The following is a 10,313-nucleotide window of genomic DNA, read 5'->3' as shown; positions in this document are numbered from 1 at the left end:
CAAATCTAAAAGTTGTTCTTGGAAAAGGTAAAAAAAAATTGTTAAGCCTCTAGACAGGTTAAGGAAAAAAGAAAGGACAGAAATAGCTAATATCAGAAAAGAAAGATGAGATCTCTACAGATCCCATAGACATGAAAAGGTTAATAAAGGGATATTATAACCAATTCTATGACTACAAGTTTGATAACCTAAATGAAATGGAACAATTTCTTCAAGACATGAGTTGCCAAACTCACACCAAATGAAACAGACAATCTTATAGCCCTATAAATCTATTAAATAAGTTAAATCACTAATTAACCTTCCAAAACAGAAAGTAACTGGCCCACTCTGAATTCTACCCAACATTTATGGAAAAAAATTCACCAATTCTCTGTTATCTGTTCCGAAATTACAAACTGAGGAGGACTTCCCATAATGTTAATTCATCCAACAAGTCCTTTATGCTTCTGTCATGGGTTTTATACACAGTTGTTATTTCTGGGTGAATATTAAAGAGAAGATGATTATGAGAGAACAAAGTTGGAAGAGAGACATCACACTGGCTACTCTATTACAGCTGTATAATTTTCTCATTGGTGTCTGTTATGTATTATGTATTGCCAACCAGGCTGCAGGTAATAAAATATCTCTGCATCTTCTTCGAACTATTACACTTATCCTAAACAAAAATGCACACATGATTCTCAACTCTATAGATCCTATATCTTTCAAAATTTTGATGATAGGTTGACCATGAATTTGAGTTTCATTGCTGTTTTTCTTTATGTCTTTGTTAAAGCTGGTGTTTTATTGGGACTTTTAAAGAACCTACATCAAGACAGATGACAAGAATATGCTTTAATTTAGAGTTCCTGGTTATCTTAGAATTTAACTTAATGGCTCATTGTTTTATAAAACATACAGTTCTGTCTTTCTGTCTCAAAGACCTAGTATATAAGCTATTCTTAACACTCGTACTCTTAGTTCAAGTGTAATATAGGAGCTAAATTTATAAAGAAATAATGCTATCAGAAGTTTAATAAAATAAGGAAATATTTATTTCTTTTTTGAGAAAATCCAGGTTTCCATGTAGTATAGTATTAATGCAAATATTCATTAGAGTTAACTTGTCTCTGTATTCTGGAAAATAATCATTCTTGTAATTTTTAGTTTCCTCCGTCATTGTTCTTAGTTCATGGAGTCTCTACCTCCGTCTTCTTTCCTGGTGTAGTTCTCTGTTAAACTTGCTTTGTTTTATGCTTGGGTTAATTTGCTCTTTCTTCACTCCTTTACTCTGCTGAGACCTTCCTGCCAATTTGCAAGAAAGCAACATTCTTTGTTGAAATCTCTTTGAAAGAGAAAAGCAAGCTTCTAAACTAAGCAAGATCAAACCAGAATAAAATATTAATATGGCATTATATTCTAAAGCTATAAATATAACTATAACTAAGGAACACAGTCAAAAAGTACCTGGAACTATTTCATCTTTAATAGCAGCAAAGACCATATTTAACACTTTAAATTATAAACTTTGTGTTTTTCCTTTATTGTTGCTGAGATTAAAAATATTAAACAAATTGAGAGGAGAAAGAGAATGTCGAGGAGATTATTTCACAATTTGGTCTATCAGCAAAATAAAACATGTAGGTGCCTGAAATATTATATATTGCATCAAAAATTAATCAAAAAATGTAAAAAGAACAAAACCATATAACAGGCTTTTGTTTTTAATGTCCCTTTCTCTGTATATCAGAGTGAAATCAGCTGTGAGTAATTTATGAGTTATGAGACAAAGCAGTCATTTTGTAGGTTCAAAGTTGATATACAATATACATTTTGAGTGTTTTCAATTATAAACTTTAAAAGGAGACATAGAAATACTAATTCATTTCTAATTCCCTAATTTAAATGTTAAAAAAAATCTTTTCTTTCTTTTCCCATTTCAAATTTCCAATTATTTTTAATACTTGAGTTATTTTTCCTTAAGGGACAAGGATAACTCTATGAGTGCACAATGATCGCTGCTTTTAATTGCTCAGTTACTCTATCCAGTGATCCAACTTTGGCTTCAGGTTGTTATAGCAATTAAAGTGGGAAAACTGGGAACAAAACCTAATAGCTCTTCATTCAATCCATTATATATGGTTACAGCAAACCAAAAAGCTTCCTACGGATTCTGAAACGGATGCATCACCTCTGGAGATAATGAAGTGTTTTGGTGGGAATTTGTGCAAAAGCCCGATATACAATTAGACAAATATGCTCGAATATCATGTTTCATTGAAGTTTGTGTGAGCCTTCGTGCTTGTCAATGGGTCCTGATCCTAAATGCATTTATGCCTGATTAATTGTCAGTATTGGGCAGGAGTTTGCTCATTAGCTCCTTGCAGGGCCCATTTGAGATTGCCATGAGCTTCATTTAGAAATGATATGCTAACTGGTGATAAACTGAATTGAATTTTTGTCTTTTGTGAACAGATCCTGTTGAAAATCCTATATGAAAATCTTCCAAGAGTACTGCATTAATTAATATTATTCTGTTATAAAGTTGCCACTTTATTATGCTTGCTTTCTTAGTTAAATAAAATCTTTGTGTTTCCTCTTTATACTTTGTTTTCAATCTGCTTAGTACCCCCCATAGATATACTGATGCATTCATTTAATATCATTTCTATATATAATAAAACAAGTTTGTTTTAGCTCACTTTTTAGGCAGAATTCAAGTTAAATAGAGGACATTTGTTGTAAAAAAAAATGTATATTTAAACCATTAATCAGAACTCTATAAAGCAATGTATGCTGCACTTTTCCTTTAAATTCATAAAAATTATAAGAAACCCTAATTGTAGACCTGCTTTATTCATATATATTGTTATACTTATGGGCTTAGGAAAAATTCCTTGAAAGCACCTAGGAAGGTGCACGCTTAGTTGCTCAGCTACGTCTGGCTCTTCGTGACCCCATGGACTATAGTCCACCAGGCTCCTCTGCCCATGGGGACTGGCCAGGCAAGAATCCTGAGTGGGTTGCCATGCCGTCCTCTAGAGGATCTTCCCAACCCAGGGATCGAACCCAGGTATCCTGCTTTGAGGGTGGATTCTTTACTCTCTGAGCCTCCAGGGAAGCCCAAGAATATTGGAGTGGATAGTCTATCCCTTCTGCAGGGGATCTTTCCAACCCAGAAATCGAACCGGGGTCTCCTGCATTGTAAGCGAATTCTTTACCATCTGAGCTACCAGGGAAGCCTCCAAAGCACTGAGCAGGATCATATTAACAGGCATAGACAAATTAGTTCAAGAAAGAGAACTCAGAACTGGGTTCCCATCCATAATTATTGCTAATTCATTATTTTCAAGTCATAATTTTTTGTCTTGTTGTCATTGTTATTATTATTATTATTTGCATTAAGCCTGACATGGACTAAATTCTGTGATAAAAAAGGCTATCTGCTTAAGAATCACAAGTTAAAGTAGAAGTTTTCAAAATTATTGAAGCACCACTAAGAAGTTATTTTTATTAAGCTTACCTCTACGTTCTAAAAATAGACTAGCTTCATCAATGTAGTTGCTATTCTGATTATCTTAAGTAAAAGAATTAAAATAAGAAAAATGGATAAAATACTTTTAGTTTAAGGCCCCTACAAGAGAGAAAGAAAAATTATGACAAGGTATAGAATTTTGTTTCAGAAGAGATATGCAATTATATTAACTAAGGAAGTCAACACTAGAAATAACTATATATATATATTATATAATTATATATTATATATATATATTTAAGAATCTGGGTTTCCCAGGTGGCACTAGTGGTAAAGAACCTGTCTGGCAATGCAGATGTGGGTTTGATCCTGGGTCAGAAAGATTCCCTAGAGGAGGGCATGGCAACCCACTCCAGTAGGGAGAATCCCATGGGTAGATGAGCCTGGTGGGCTACCATCCACAAGATCACAAAGTTTAGGATACGACTGACGCAACTTAGCACAGCACAGCACAAGGATACAACATTCAAAATTATTAACCCTAATTAATATTATCCATTCATAAAATACAGCTGATAACCATCATTAAATAAAACAGAGTTTTCTTCTTATTTTTTGTCTTTGATTTAAAAAAAAGCTTTGGAGTTTCTACTGAAAGATATGATAAAATGCTAAGGAGAATTCCAATTATCCCACACATAGAATAAAAAAATTGAGCAAATTGTGGGAAAAGTACATCCTTATGGGCATTGAGGATAATTAAAGATTTTACATACTCAAATCAGTCATGTGCATAAAGAAAAAGTTCCTTGTTTAGTGATAGTTTATGGTTGTCACAAAGACATACTGAAGAAGATAATAGAATTTTCTTATTTGGTTAAAATTTACAAAATAGCACATCCATTCTTGGAAAGGAGAGTATCTCTCAATGGTAATTTATCCTCAAATGACCCACAGATGATATTATTTTTTGTCTTTTTTTAAATGCAATTTCAGGACATAGAGTTCTCTCTTAAATTGTCATAGAAGATAGGAATACAGCATTCCTGAAATCTCTTTTTCTCTAAAAAGTTGCACTGTCCTCATTATTCAATGATTTAATTTAAGGAGTTCTGTAGCTACATTCACACATGACCAAGGTGAAATTAATTATGTATTAATTTTTATCACATTAAGATGAGTATACACTAGAATATTGATTTGAGTCTATTTCCAAATACATGTCATAAGAAAAAAAATAACAAACTTCTATGAATGCAAAATAAGAATTCACAACAGAATCTATCCTATGCTTATTGGAAATTTGATCTTCAGGAACCATTGAAATAATAGTGGGATGTGAATTTCCTCTTCTGTTATCTTTGATTTCTAAAGTTATGAGATCCTTCCATCCATTCAAAAGATTCCCTTGAAGGATATGGTTTTTCTTGGACCAGCTGAAATTCAGGTCTCAGTTTATCTGTCCAGCTTCCACAATTGCTTTTACAAGACTCACACATAGACAATTGTAGTCGTTGCTCCTTTCTGGACTGACACAGGATTTTTTCTGCTGCTCCTTTTCTTACAAATATCAGGAAAAAGTGCTATTATCTCAAACTTCAAGATTATATCTGCTGACTTTTCTTGGTCCCTTTCAGTCCCACTAGCTTTGTGCATTCTTGAGTACTCTTGAGACATGACCTTCCCTTTCCCCCGCCCCATACAAAAACTCCTGTGACATTTTTATTGTGCCCATCTTATTTTACTTACCTTGCAGTAAAGCTATTTCTGGCTTGAGTACAATCACAGAATCCGAAGATATAGGAGGGTATCCTCCTTATTAACAGAGAGAAAGCAAATACAGTAGTAGCAAATTCCATAATGAGATATGAAAACAATATTTTGTCTAGTTGGGGAAGGATGTGAAAAACACCTGGGAGGGAAATTGATGGGTTGTTTGGTAAGTTTTATGTTAACTTTTAAAATTATATGCCAAACTTTTTCAAAGTGGCTAGATCATTAAACTTTCACCAGTAACAAAAGAGAGTTCTAGTTTCTTCACATGCTTAATTGCACTCGTGTTATTTATTGTTTAAAATAAATAAATCCTTCTAGTAGGAGTGAATTTGTATTGTTTTCTTAATTTGCATTCCCCTAATATGTAATATGTGTGCAACTTTTCATGCGATTGCTAACCATCCATATATTTTCTTTGGGAGAATACTTATCCAACTATTTTACCCAATTTTATACATTATTTTTTATTATTTTTAGATTGTAAATTTTCTTTATATATTCTGAAAACAAGTTCTTAGAAATATGTGATTTGCAAACATTTTCTTCCAGTTGTATCTCATCCTTTACTTTTTAAAAAAAACATTTATCTATTTATTTGGCAGTGTCTTAGTTTCAGCATGGGTCTAGTTCCCTCACCAAAGATTGAACCTGGGCCCCCTGTATTGAGGGCACAGAATCTTAGCCACTGGACCCAGAGAAGTCCCCTTTTGTCTCTTAATTTTTTGGTGGCATCTTTCAAAGTTGTTGTTGTTTTTTTTTTAATTGATGAATTCCAATTTATCTCTTTGTTGTTGTTTTGGAGCCCAAGGGTCTTATCCTAACCCAAGGTCACAAAATTGTCTCCTACGATTTTGTCTAAAGTGTTATTAGAGCTGATTCATTTTTGAGTTAGTTGTGTATGATGGGATGTGAGAGTTTACATTAATCTTTTGACATGTGGACATCCAACTGTCCCTGTACTATTTATATAAGACTATCCTTTCCTCCATGAATTGTCCTGACACATTTGTTGAAAATCAATTGGCCATAAGTGTGTTTGTTCCAGGACTCTCAATTCTGTAACATTGATCCATATGTCTACCTCCACACCAACCACACTCTGTCTTGCTTACTGTAGCTTTACAGTAATTTTGAAATTGGGAAGTATAAGTCCTTCAACTTTATTCTCTTTCAAAGTTATTTCAACTTTTAGGTACTAAGCAAAGCTATATAAATTTTAGGATCAGATTGTCAATTTTTTTTTAACTTTTTTTTTTTATTAGTTGGAGGCTAATTACTTTACATCATTACAGTAGTTTTTGTCATACATTGAAATGAATTAGCCATGGATTTACATGTATTCCCCATCCCAGTCCCCCCTCCAAATATCACTCAGATTTTGATAGAGTGTGTTTAAACCTATAAATCTACTTAGAAAAAAATTGACATCATGAAAATGTTGATTTCTAATTCAAAAAGATGGAATCTCTCTCCATTTAGGCGGTGGTTGTTTAGTCGCTGAGTCGTGTCTGACTCTTTTGCTTCCCCTTGGGCCGTAGACTCCAGGCTCCTCTGTCCATGGGATTCTCCAGGCAAGAAGTGGGTTTCCACACCCTCCTCCAGGGCATCTTCCCAACCCAGGGATGGAATCCATATCTCCTGCATTGGCAGGTGGATTCTTTACCACTGAGCCTCCTGGGAAGCCCCAACATTTAGGTAAATCCTCTTTAATGTCTCATAGTAATGGTTTGTAGTTTTCAGTATGTATTTCTTGCTCTTCTATTGTTAAATTTCTAGGCATTTTATTATTATTGATGATTTTGTGAAAAATTGCATTCTTAATTTTAGTTTTGGACCATTTGTTGCTAATTGTTACCTGTTCTTTTGGTATCGTATCTAAAATAGCGACGGCAAATCCAATGTCATGCATTATCTCCTTTAGGTTTTCTTGCCTCTAGGGATTTTTAGATCTCCGTGTTTATGTGTTTGACATAGTTTGAGCTAATTTTCACATATCGTGTAAAGTATAGGTTCAACTTCATTCATTTTCATGTGGTTTTCCAGGTTTGTTAGCACCATTTGTTGAAAAGAATGTCTTATCCTTATTGAATGATCTTGGTACCCTTGTTAAAATTATTTCTGGGTTCTTTATTTTATCTCATATGTTTATGTGTCTGTCCTTATGCCAGTACCACATTGATTTAATAACTGTCCCTTTGAGGTAAATTTTGAAATTTGGAAATGTGATTCCTACAACTTTATTGTTTTGGTTATTTGAGGTCCTTGCGATTCCATAGAAATTTTAGAACAGGATTTTCTATTTCTGCAAAACCATGCCATTGAAATTTTGTCAGAAATTTCATTAAATCTATAGATTGCTTTGGATAGCACTGTCATCTTATCAATATTAAGTCTTCCAATCCATGAACACGAGATGTCTTTTTTCATTGGTGTCTGACCTTTTAGAATGTTTTATAGTTTTCAGAGTACAAGTTCTATGGTTTCATGTTTAAATTTACTTCTAAGTATTTTGTCCATTGTAATGCTTTTGTAATTGAAATTTTCTTAATTTCCTTTCCAGATTGTTCATTGTTAGTGTATAGAACCACCACTGATTTATTACGGTATTGATTTTGTATGCAGCAAATTTACAGATTTTATTTGTTAGATTTCAATAATTTTTGTGAAATCTGCATGGTTTTATACATAAAAGGTAATGCAATCTGTGAACAGAAATAATTTTATTTTTTAAATTCCAACTTGAATGCCTTTTATTTCTCTTGCCTACTGCTCTGATTAGAACTTTAAATACTAAGCTGAATTGAAATGACAAAGGCAAGCATCTTTATTTCTGATCTTAGAGGAAAAATTTTGTCTTTCACAATTAAATATTAGGTTAGCTGTGAGGATTTTATAGAGAGTTTTTATTGTGTTGAGAAATTTTTTCTTCTATTCCTTGTTTAGTTAGTACTTTTATCAAGAAAGGATATTGAACTTTATCAAATTTATTTGCATCAAGTATCTTATTCATTCTTTTAATTTATTCTAGTTCCTTAAAGTGCAATTATGTTATTGATTTGAGATATTTTTATTTTTTAAATGTACACATTGGATGCCGTGAATTTTCCTTCTAGCACTGTTTTGCTGCATTCCATAAGATTTAGTATGCTGTTTTCATCTCAAAATAATTTTTAAATTTCCCTTCTTTTTTTTTGCTTTGACCAACTAGTTTTTCAAAAATGCTCACAAATTTGTGAATTTTACAGCTTTTCAAATTGATTTGTACCTTCACTCCACTGTAACTGGAAGTGATACTTTGTACAAAGTCTTGACCAACATTTCAATACTGAAGAATGTCCCATATGCACTCCGTATAACTGCTGTTCTGGAGTTGAATGACTATGTGTCTGTTAGGTTTAACTGGTTTAAGATGCTTTCTGGTCCTCTAAGTTCTTATTGATCTTGTGTTGTTCTCTCTCTCTCTCTCTCTTTTTTTTAAATAAAGTTATAAGTATTGGTGTCTCTATTATTATAGAATTGCCTACTTCTCTCTTCAAATCTGTCAAATATTTCAGTGTATACATTTGGTTATGCTATTTGGTGTGTTTATAATTGCCATATCTTCTTAGTGATTTGACACTTTTGTCATTATATAATGTCCCTCTTTATCAGTTGTTACAGTTCTTGATTTAAAGACTATTTTGCCTGATATTAGTGTATTAGCACTAAATTTGTATTAGCATTAAATTTCTTTTTACATTCATTTACATTCTCTTACTTTCAAATTGTTTCAAAGTCTTTGTTTAGTAAATCCACTATCTGCATTACCTCAAGAATCATTCCTATCAATTAATTATTTTATTCCTTTGAATAAATCAAAACCTATTTCTCTGTATTCCTTGTGATTTTTGTTATCAAAAATTTGATTTTTAAAATGTTGTAACTCAGATTCTATTTACTCCTTAGCGTTTTCTTTATTTTGGTTTTTTGTTATTGTTTTGATCATTGAAGGCTGTTGCATTCCATTTATTTTGAGACTTTTCCAAGCTATTTTTTTTAAAGACTATTCCTTGTTATATGTACTCATTTTTTTGTTTATTTGTTTGTTTTTTTAATCTTGTGCTAGGCAAATGTTTTGACAAAGATTTCCTTGAAAGCCAGGAGCTGAAAGAGAAAAGCAAACAACTATCACCAAAAATAATAAAAACAATAAAAAAGGACAAACAACTCTCTCAGTCTTGAAAGACTAGCTCTGTGTGGATGCACTCCTTTAGTACTTATCTAGGTTTGCTCTGAGCCTAGAGATTGGCTGAGGAGAAAGTTAAAATCTTCTCAGGACTTATGAGCATGCTTTTGCCACTTCATTCACATGACTTTCCAAATTCTCCTGCATATGCAATTGCCTTTGAATGCCCTAATTTCCCAAAGAGTCCAATTCTAGCTTTAACTCTGGGCTTTAGTTGGTCTGTTGTAGATCTCCATTCAGAATCTCTTGTCATAGGTGTCTGGATTTGTTGTCCTTTGTAGCTTTTATGAGTAGTTCTGGTTGCATGTCCTACCTATGTTCCAAATTATGTGAGACAGAGATGATCAAGTCAGCTATTCATGTATCCCCAGTTGAGTTAGAATAAACATACACGGTAATTTGAAAATAAATTCTCTGCTCCCTCCAGTTGAAGGAGGGGTACTGGTAACCAGGTTTCACAGTCAAGACCTGTGTGTGCTGGGGAGGGGATAAATGAACGCAGAGCAAAAACACTATAAAACTCCTGAACATTTTGAAGATGGCTTTTTCTTGATGGAGTGTTTATTAACTTGATTGTTAATTAACTTGATTGAACTTCTGATTGTGCTCCAGAACTCATATGAAGTTGATTCACATAGTTCCTCCTGACTTGTTGTTGTTGGGAAAAAAATGTGTGGAGTTTCCTACTAAATCATTTTGCTGACCTCATTCTCCCAAGGATTCCCATCTAGACAAATGGAGAAATCTTTTATCTATCCTCTCATTATCTTCTAAGACCTCTAGGAAGGGGCCAAAGTCTTTGTATTCAAGTTCAGCATTTTGTGAACCACTTCTTTTTTTCTTTTCATTGTT

The 10,313-nt window shown here is 33.1% G+C and overlaps 1 long non-coding RNA gene across 1 annotated transcript in view; it reads right to left on the bottom strand.

The window, feature by feature from the left end:
* Nucleotides 1-1,065: 1,065 nt before the first annotated feature.
* The window catches only part of LOC139037067 (uncharacterized), a 173,734-nt gene continuing 164,486 nt past the window's right edge, over nucleotides 1,066-10,313 (bottom strand). The window contains exons 4-5 of the long non-coding RNA XR_011489859.1: nucleotides 5,210-5,275; nucleotides 1,066-1,290 (exon numbers count right to left, since the gene is read on the bottom strand). This is a non-coding gene — a long non-coding RNA (uncharacterized lncRNA). The remainder of the gene's footprint in view (nucleotides 1,291-5,209; nucleotides 5,276-10,313) is intronic.

This window comes from Odocoileus virginianus, chromosome 2 (assembly GCF_023699985.2).
Source record: "Odocoileus virginianus isolate 20LAN1187 ecotype Illinois chromosome 2, Ovbor_1.2, whole genome shotgun sequence".
Lineage (NCBI taxonomy): Eukaryota > Metazoa > Chordata > Mammalia > Artiodactyla > Cervidae > Odocoileus > Odocoileus virginianus.
The sequence above is the reverse complement of the archived record's forward strand: the minus strand, read 5'-3'. Positions and strand labels throughout refer to the sequence as shown.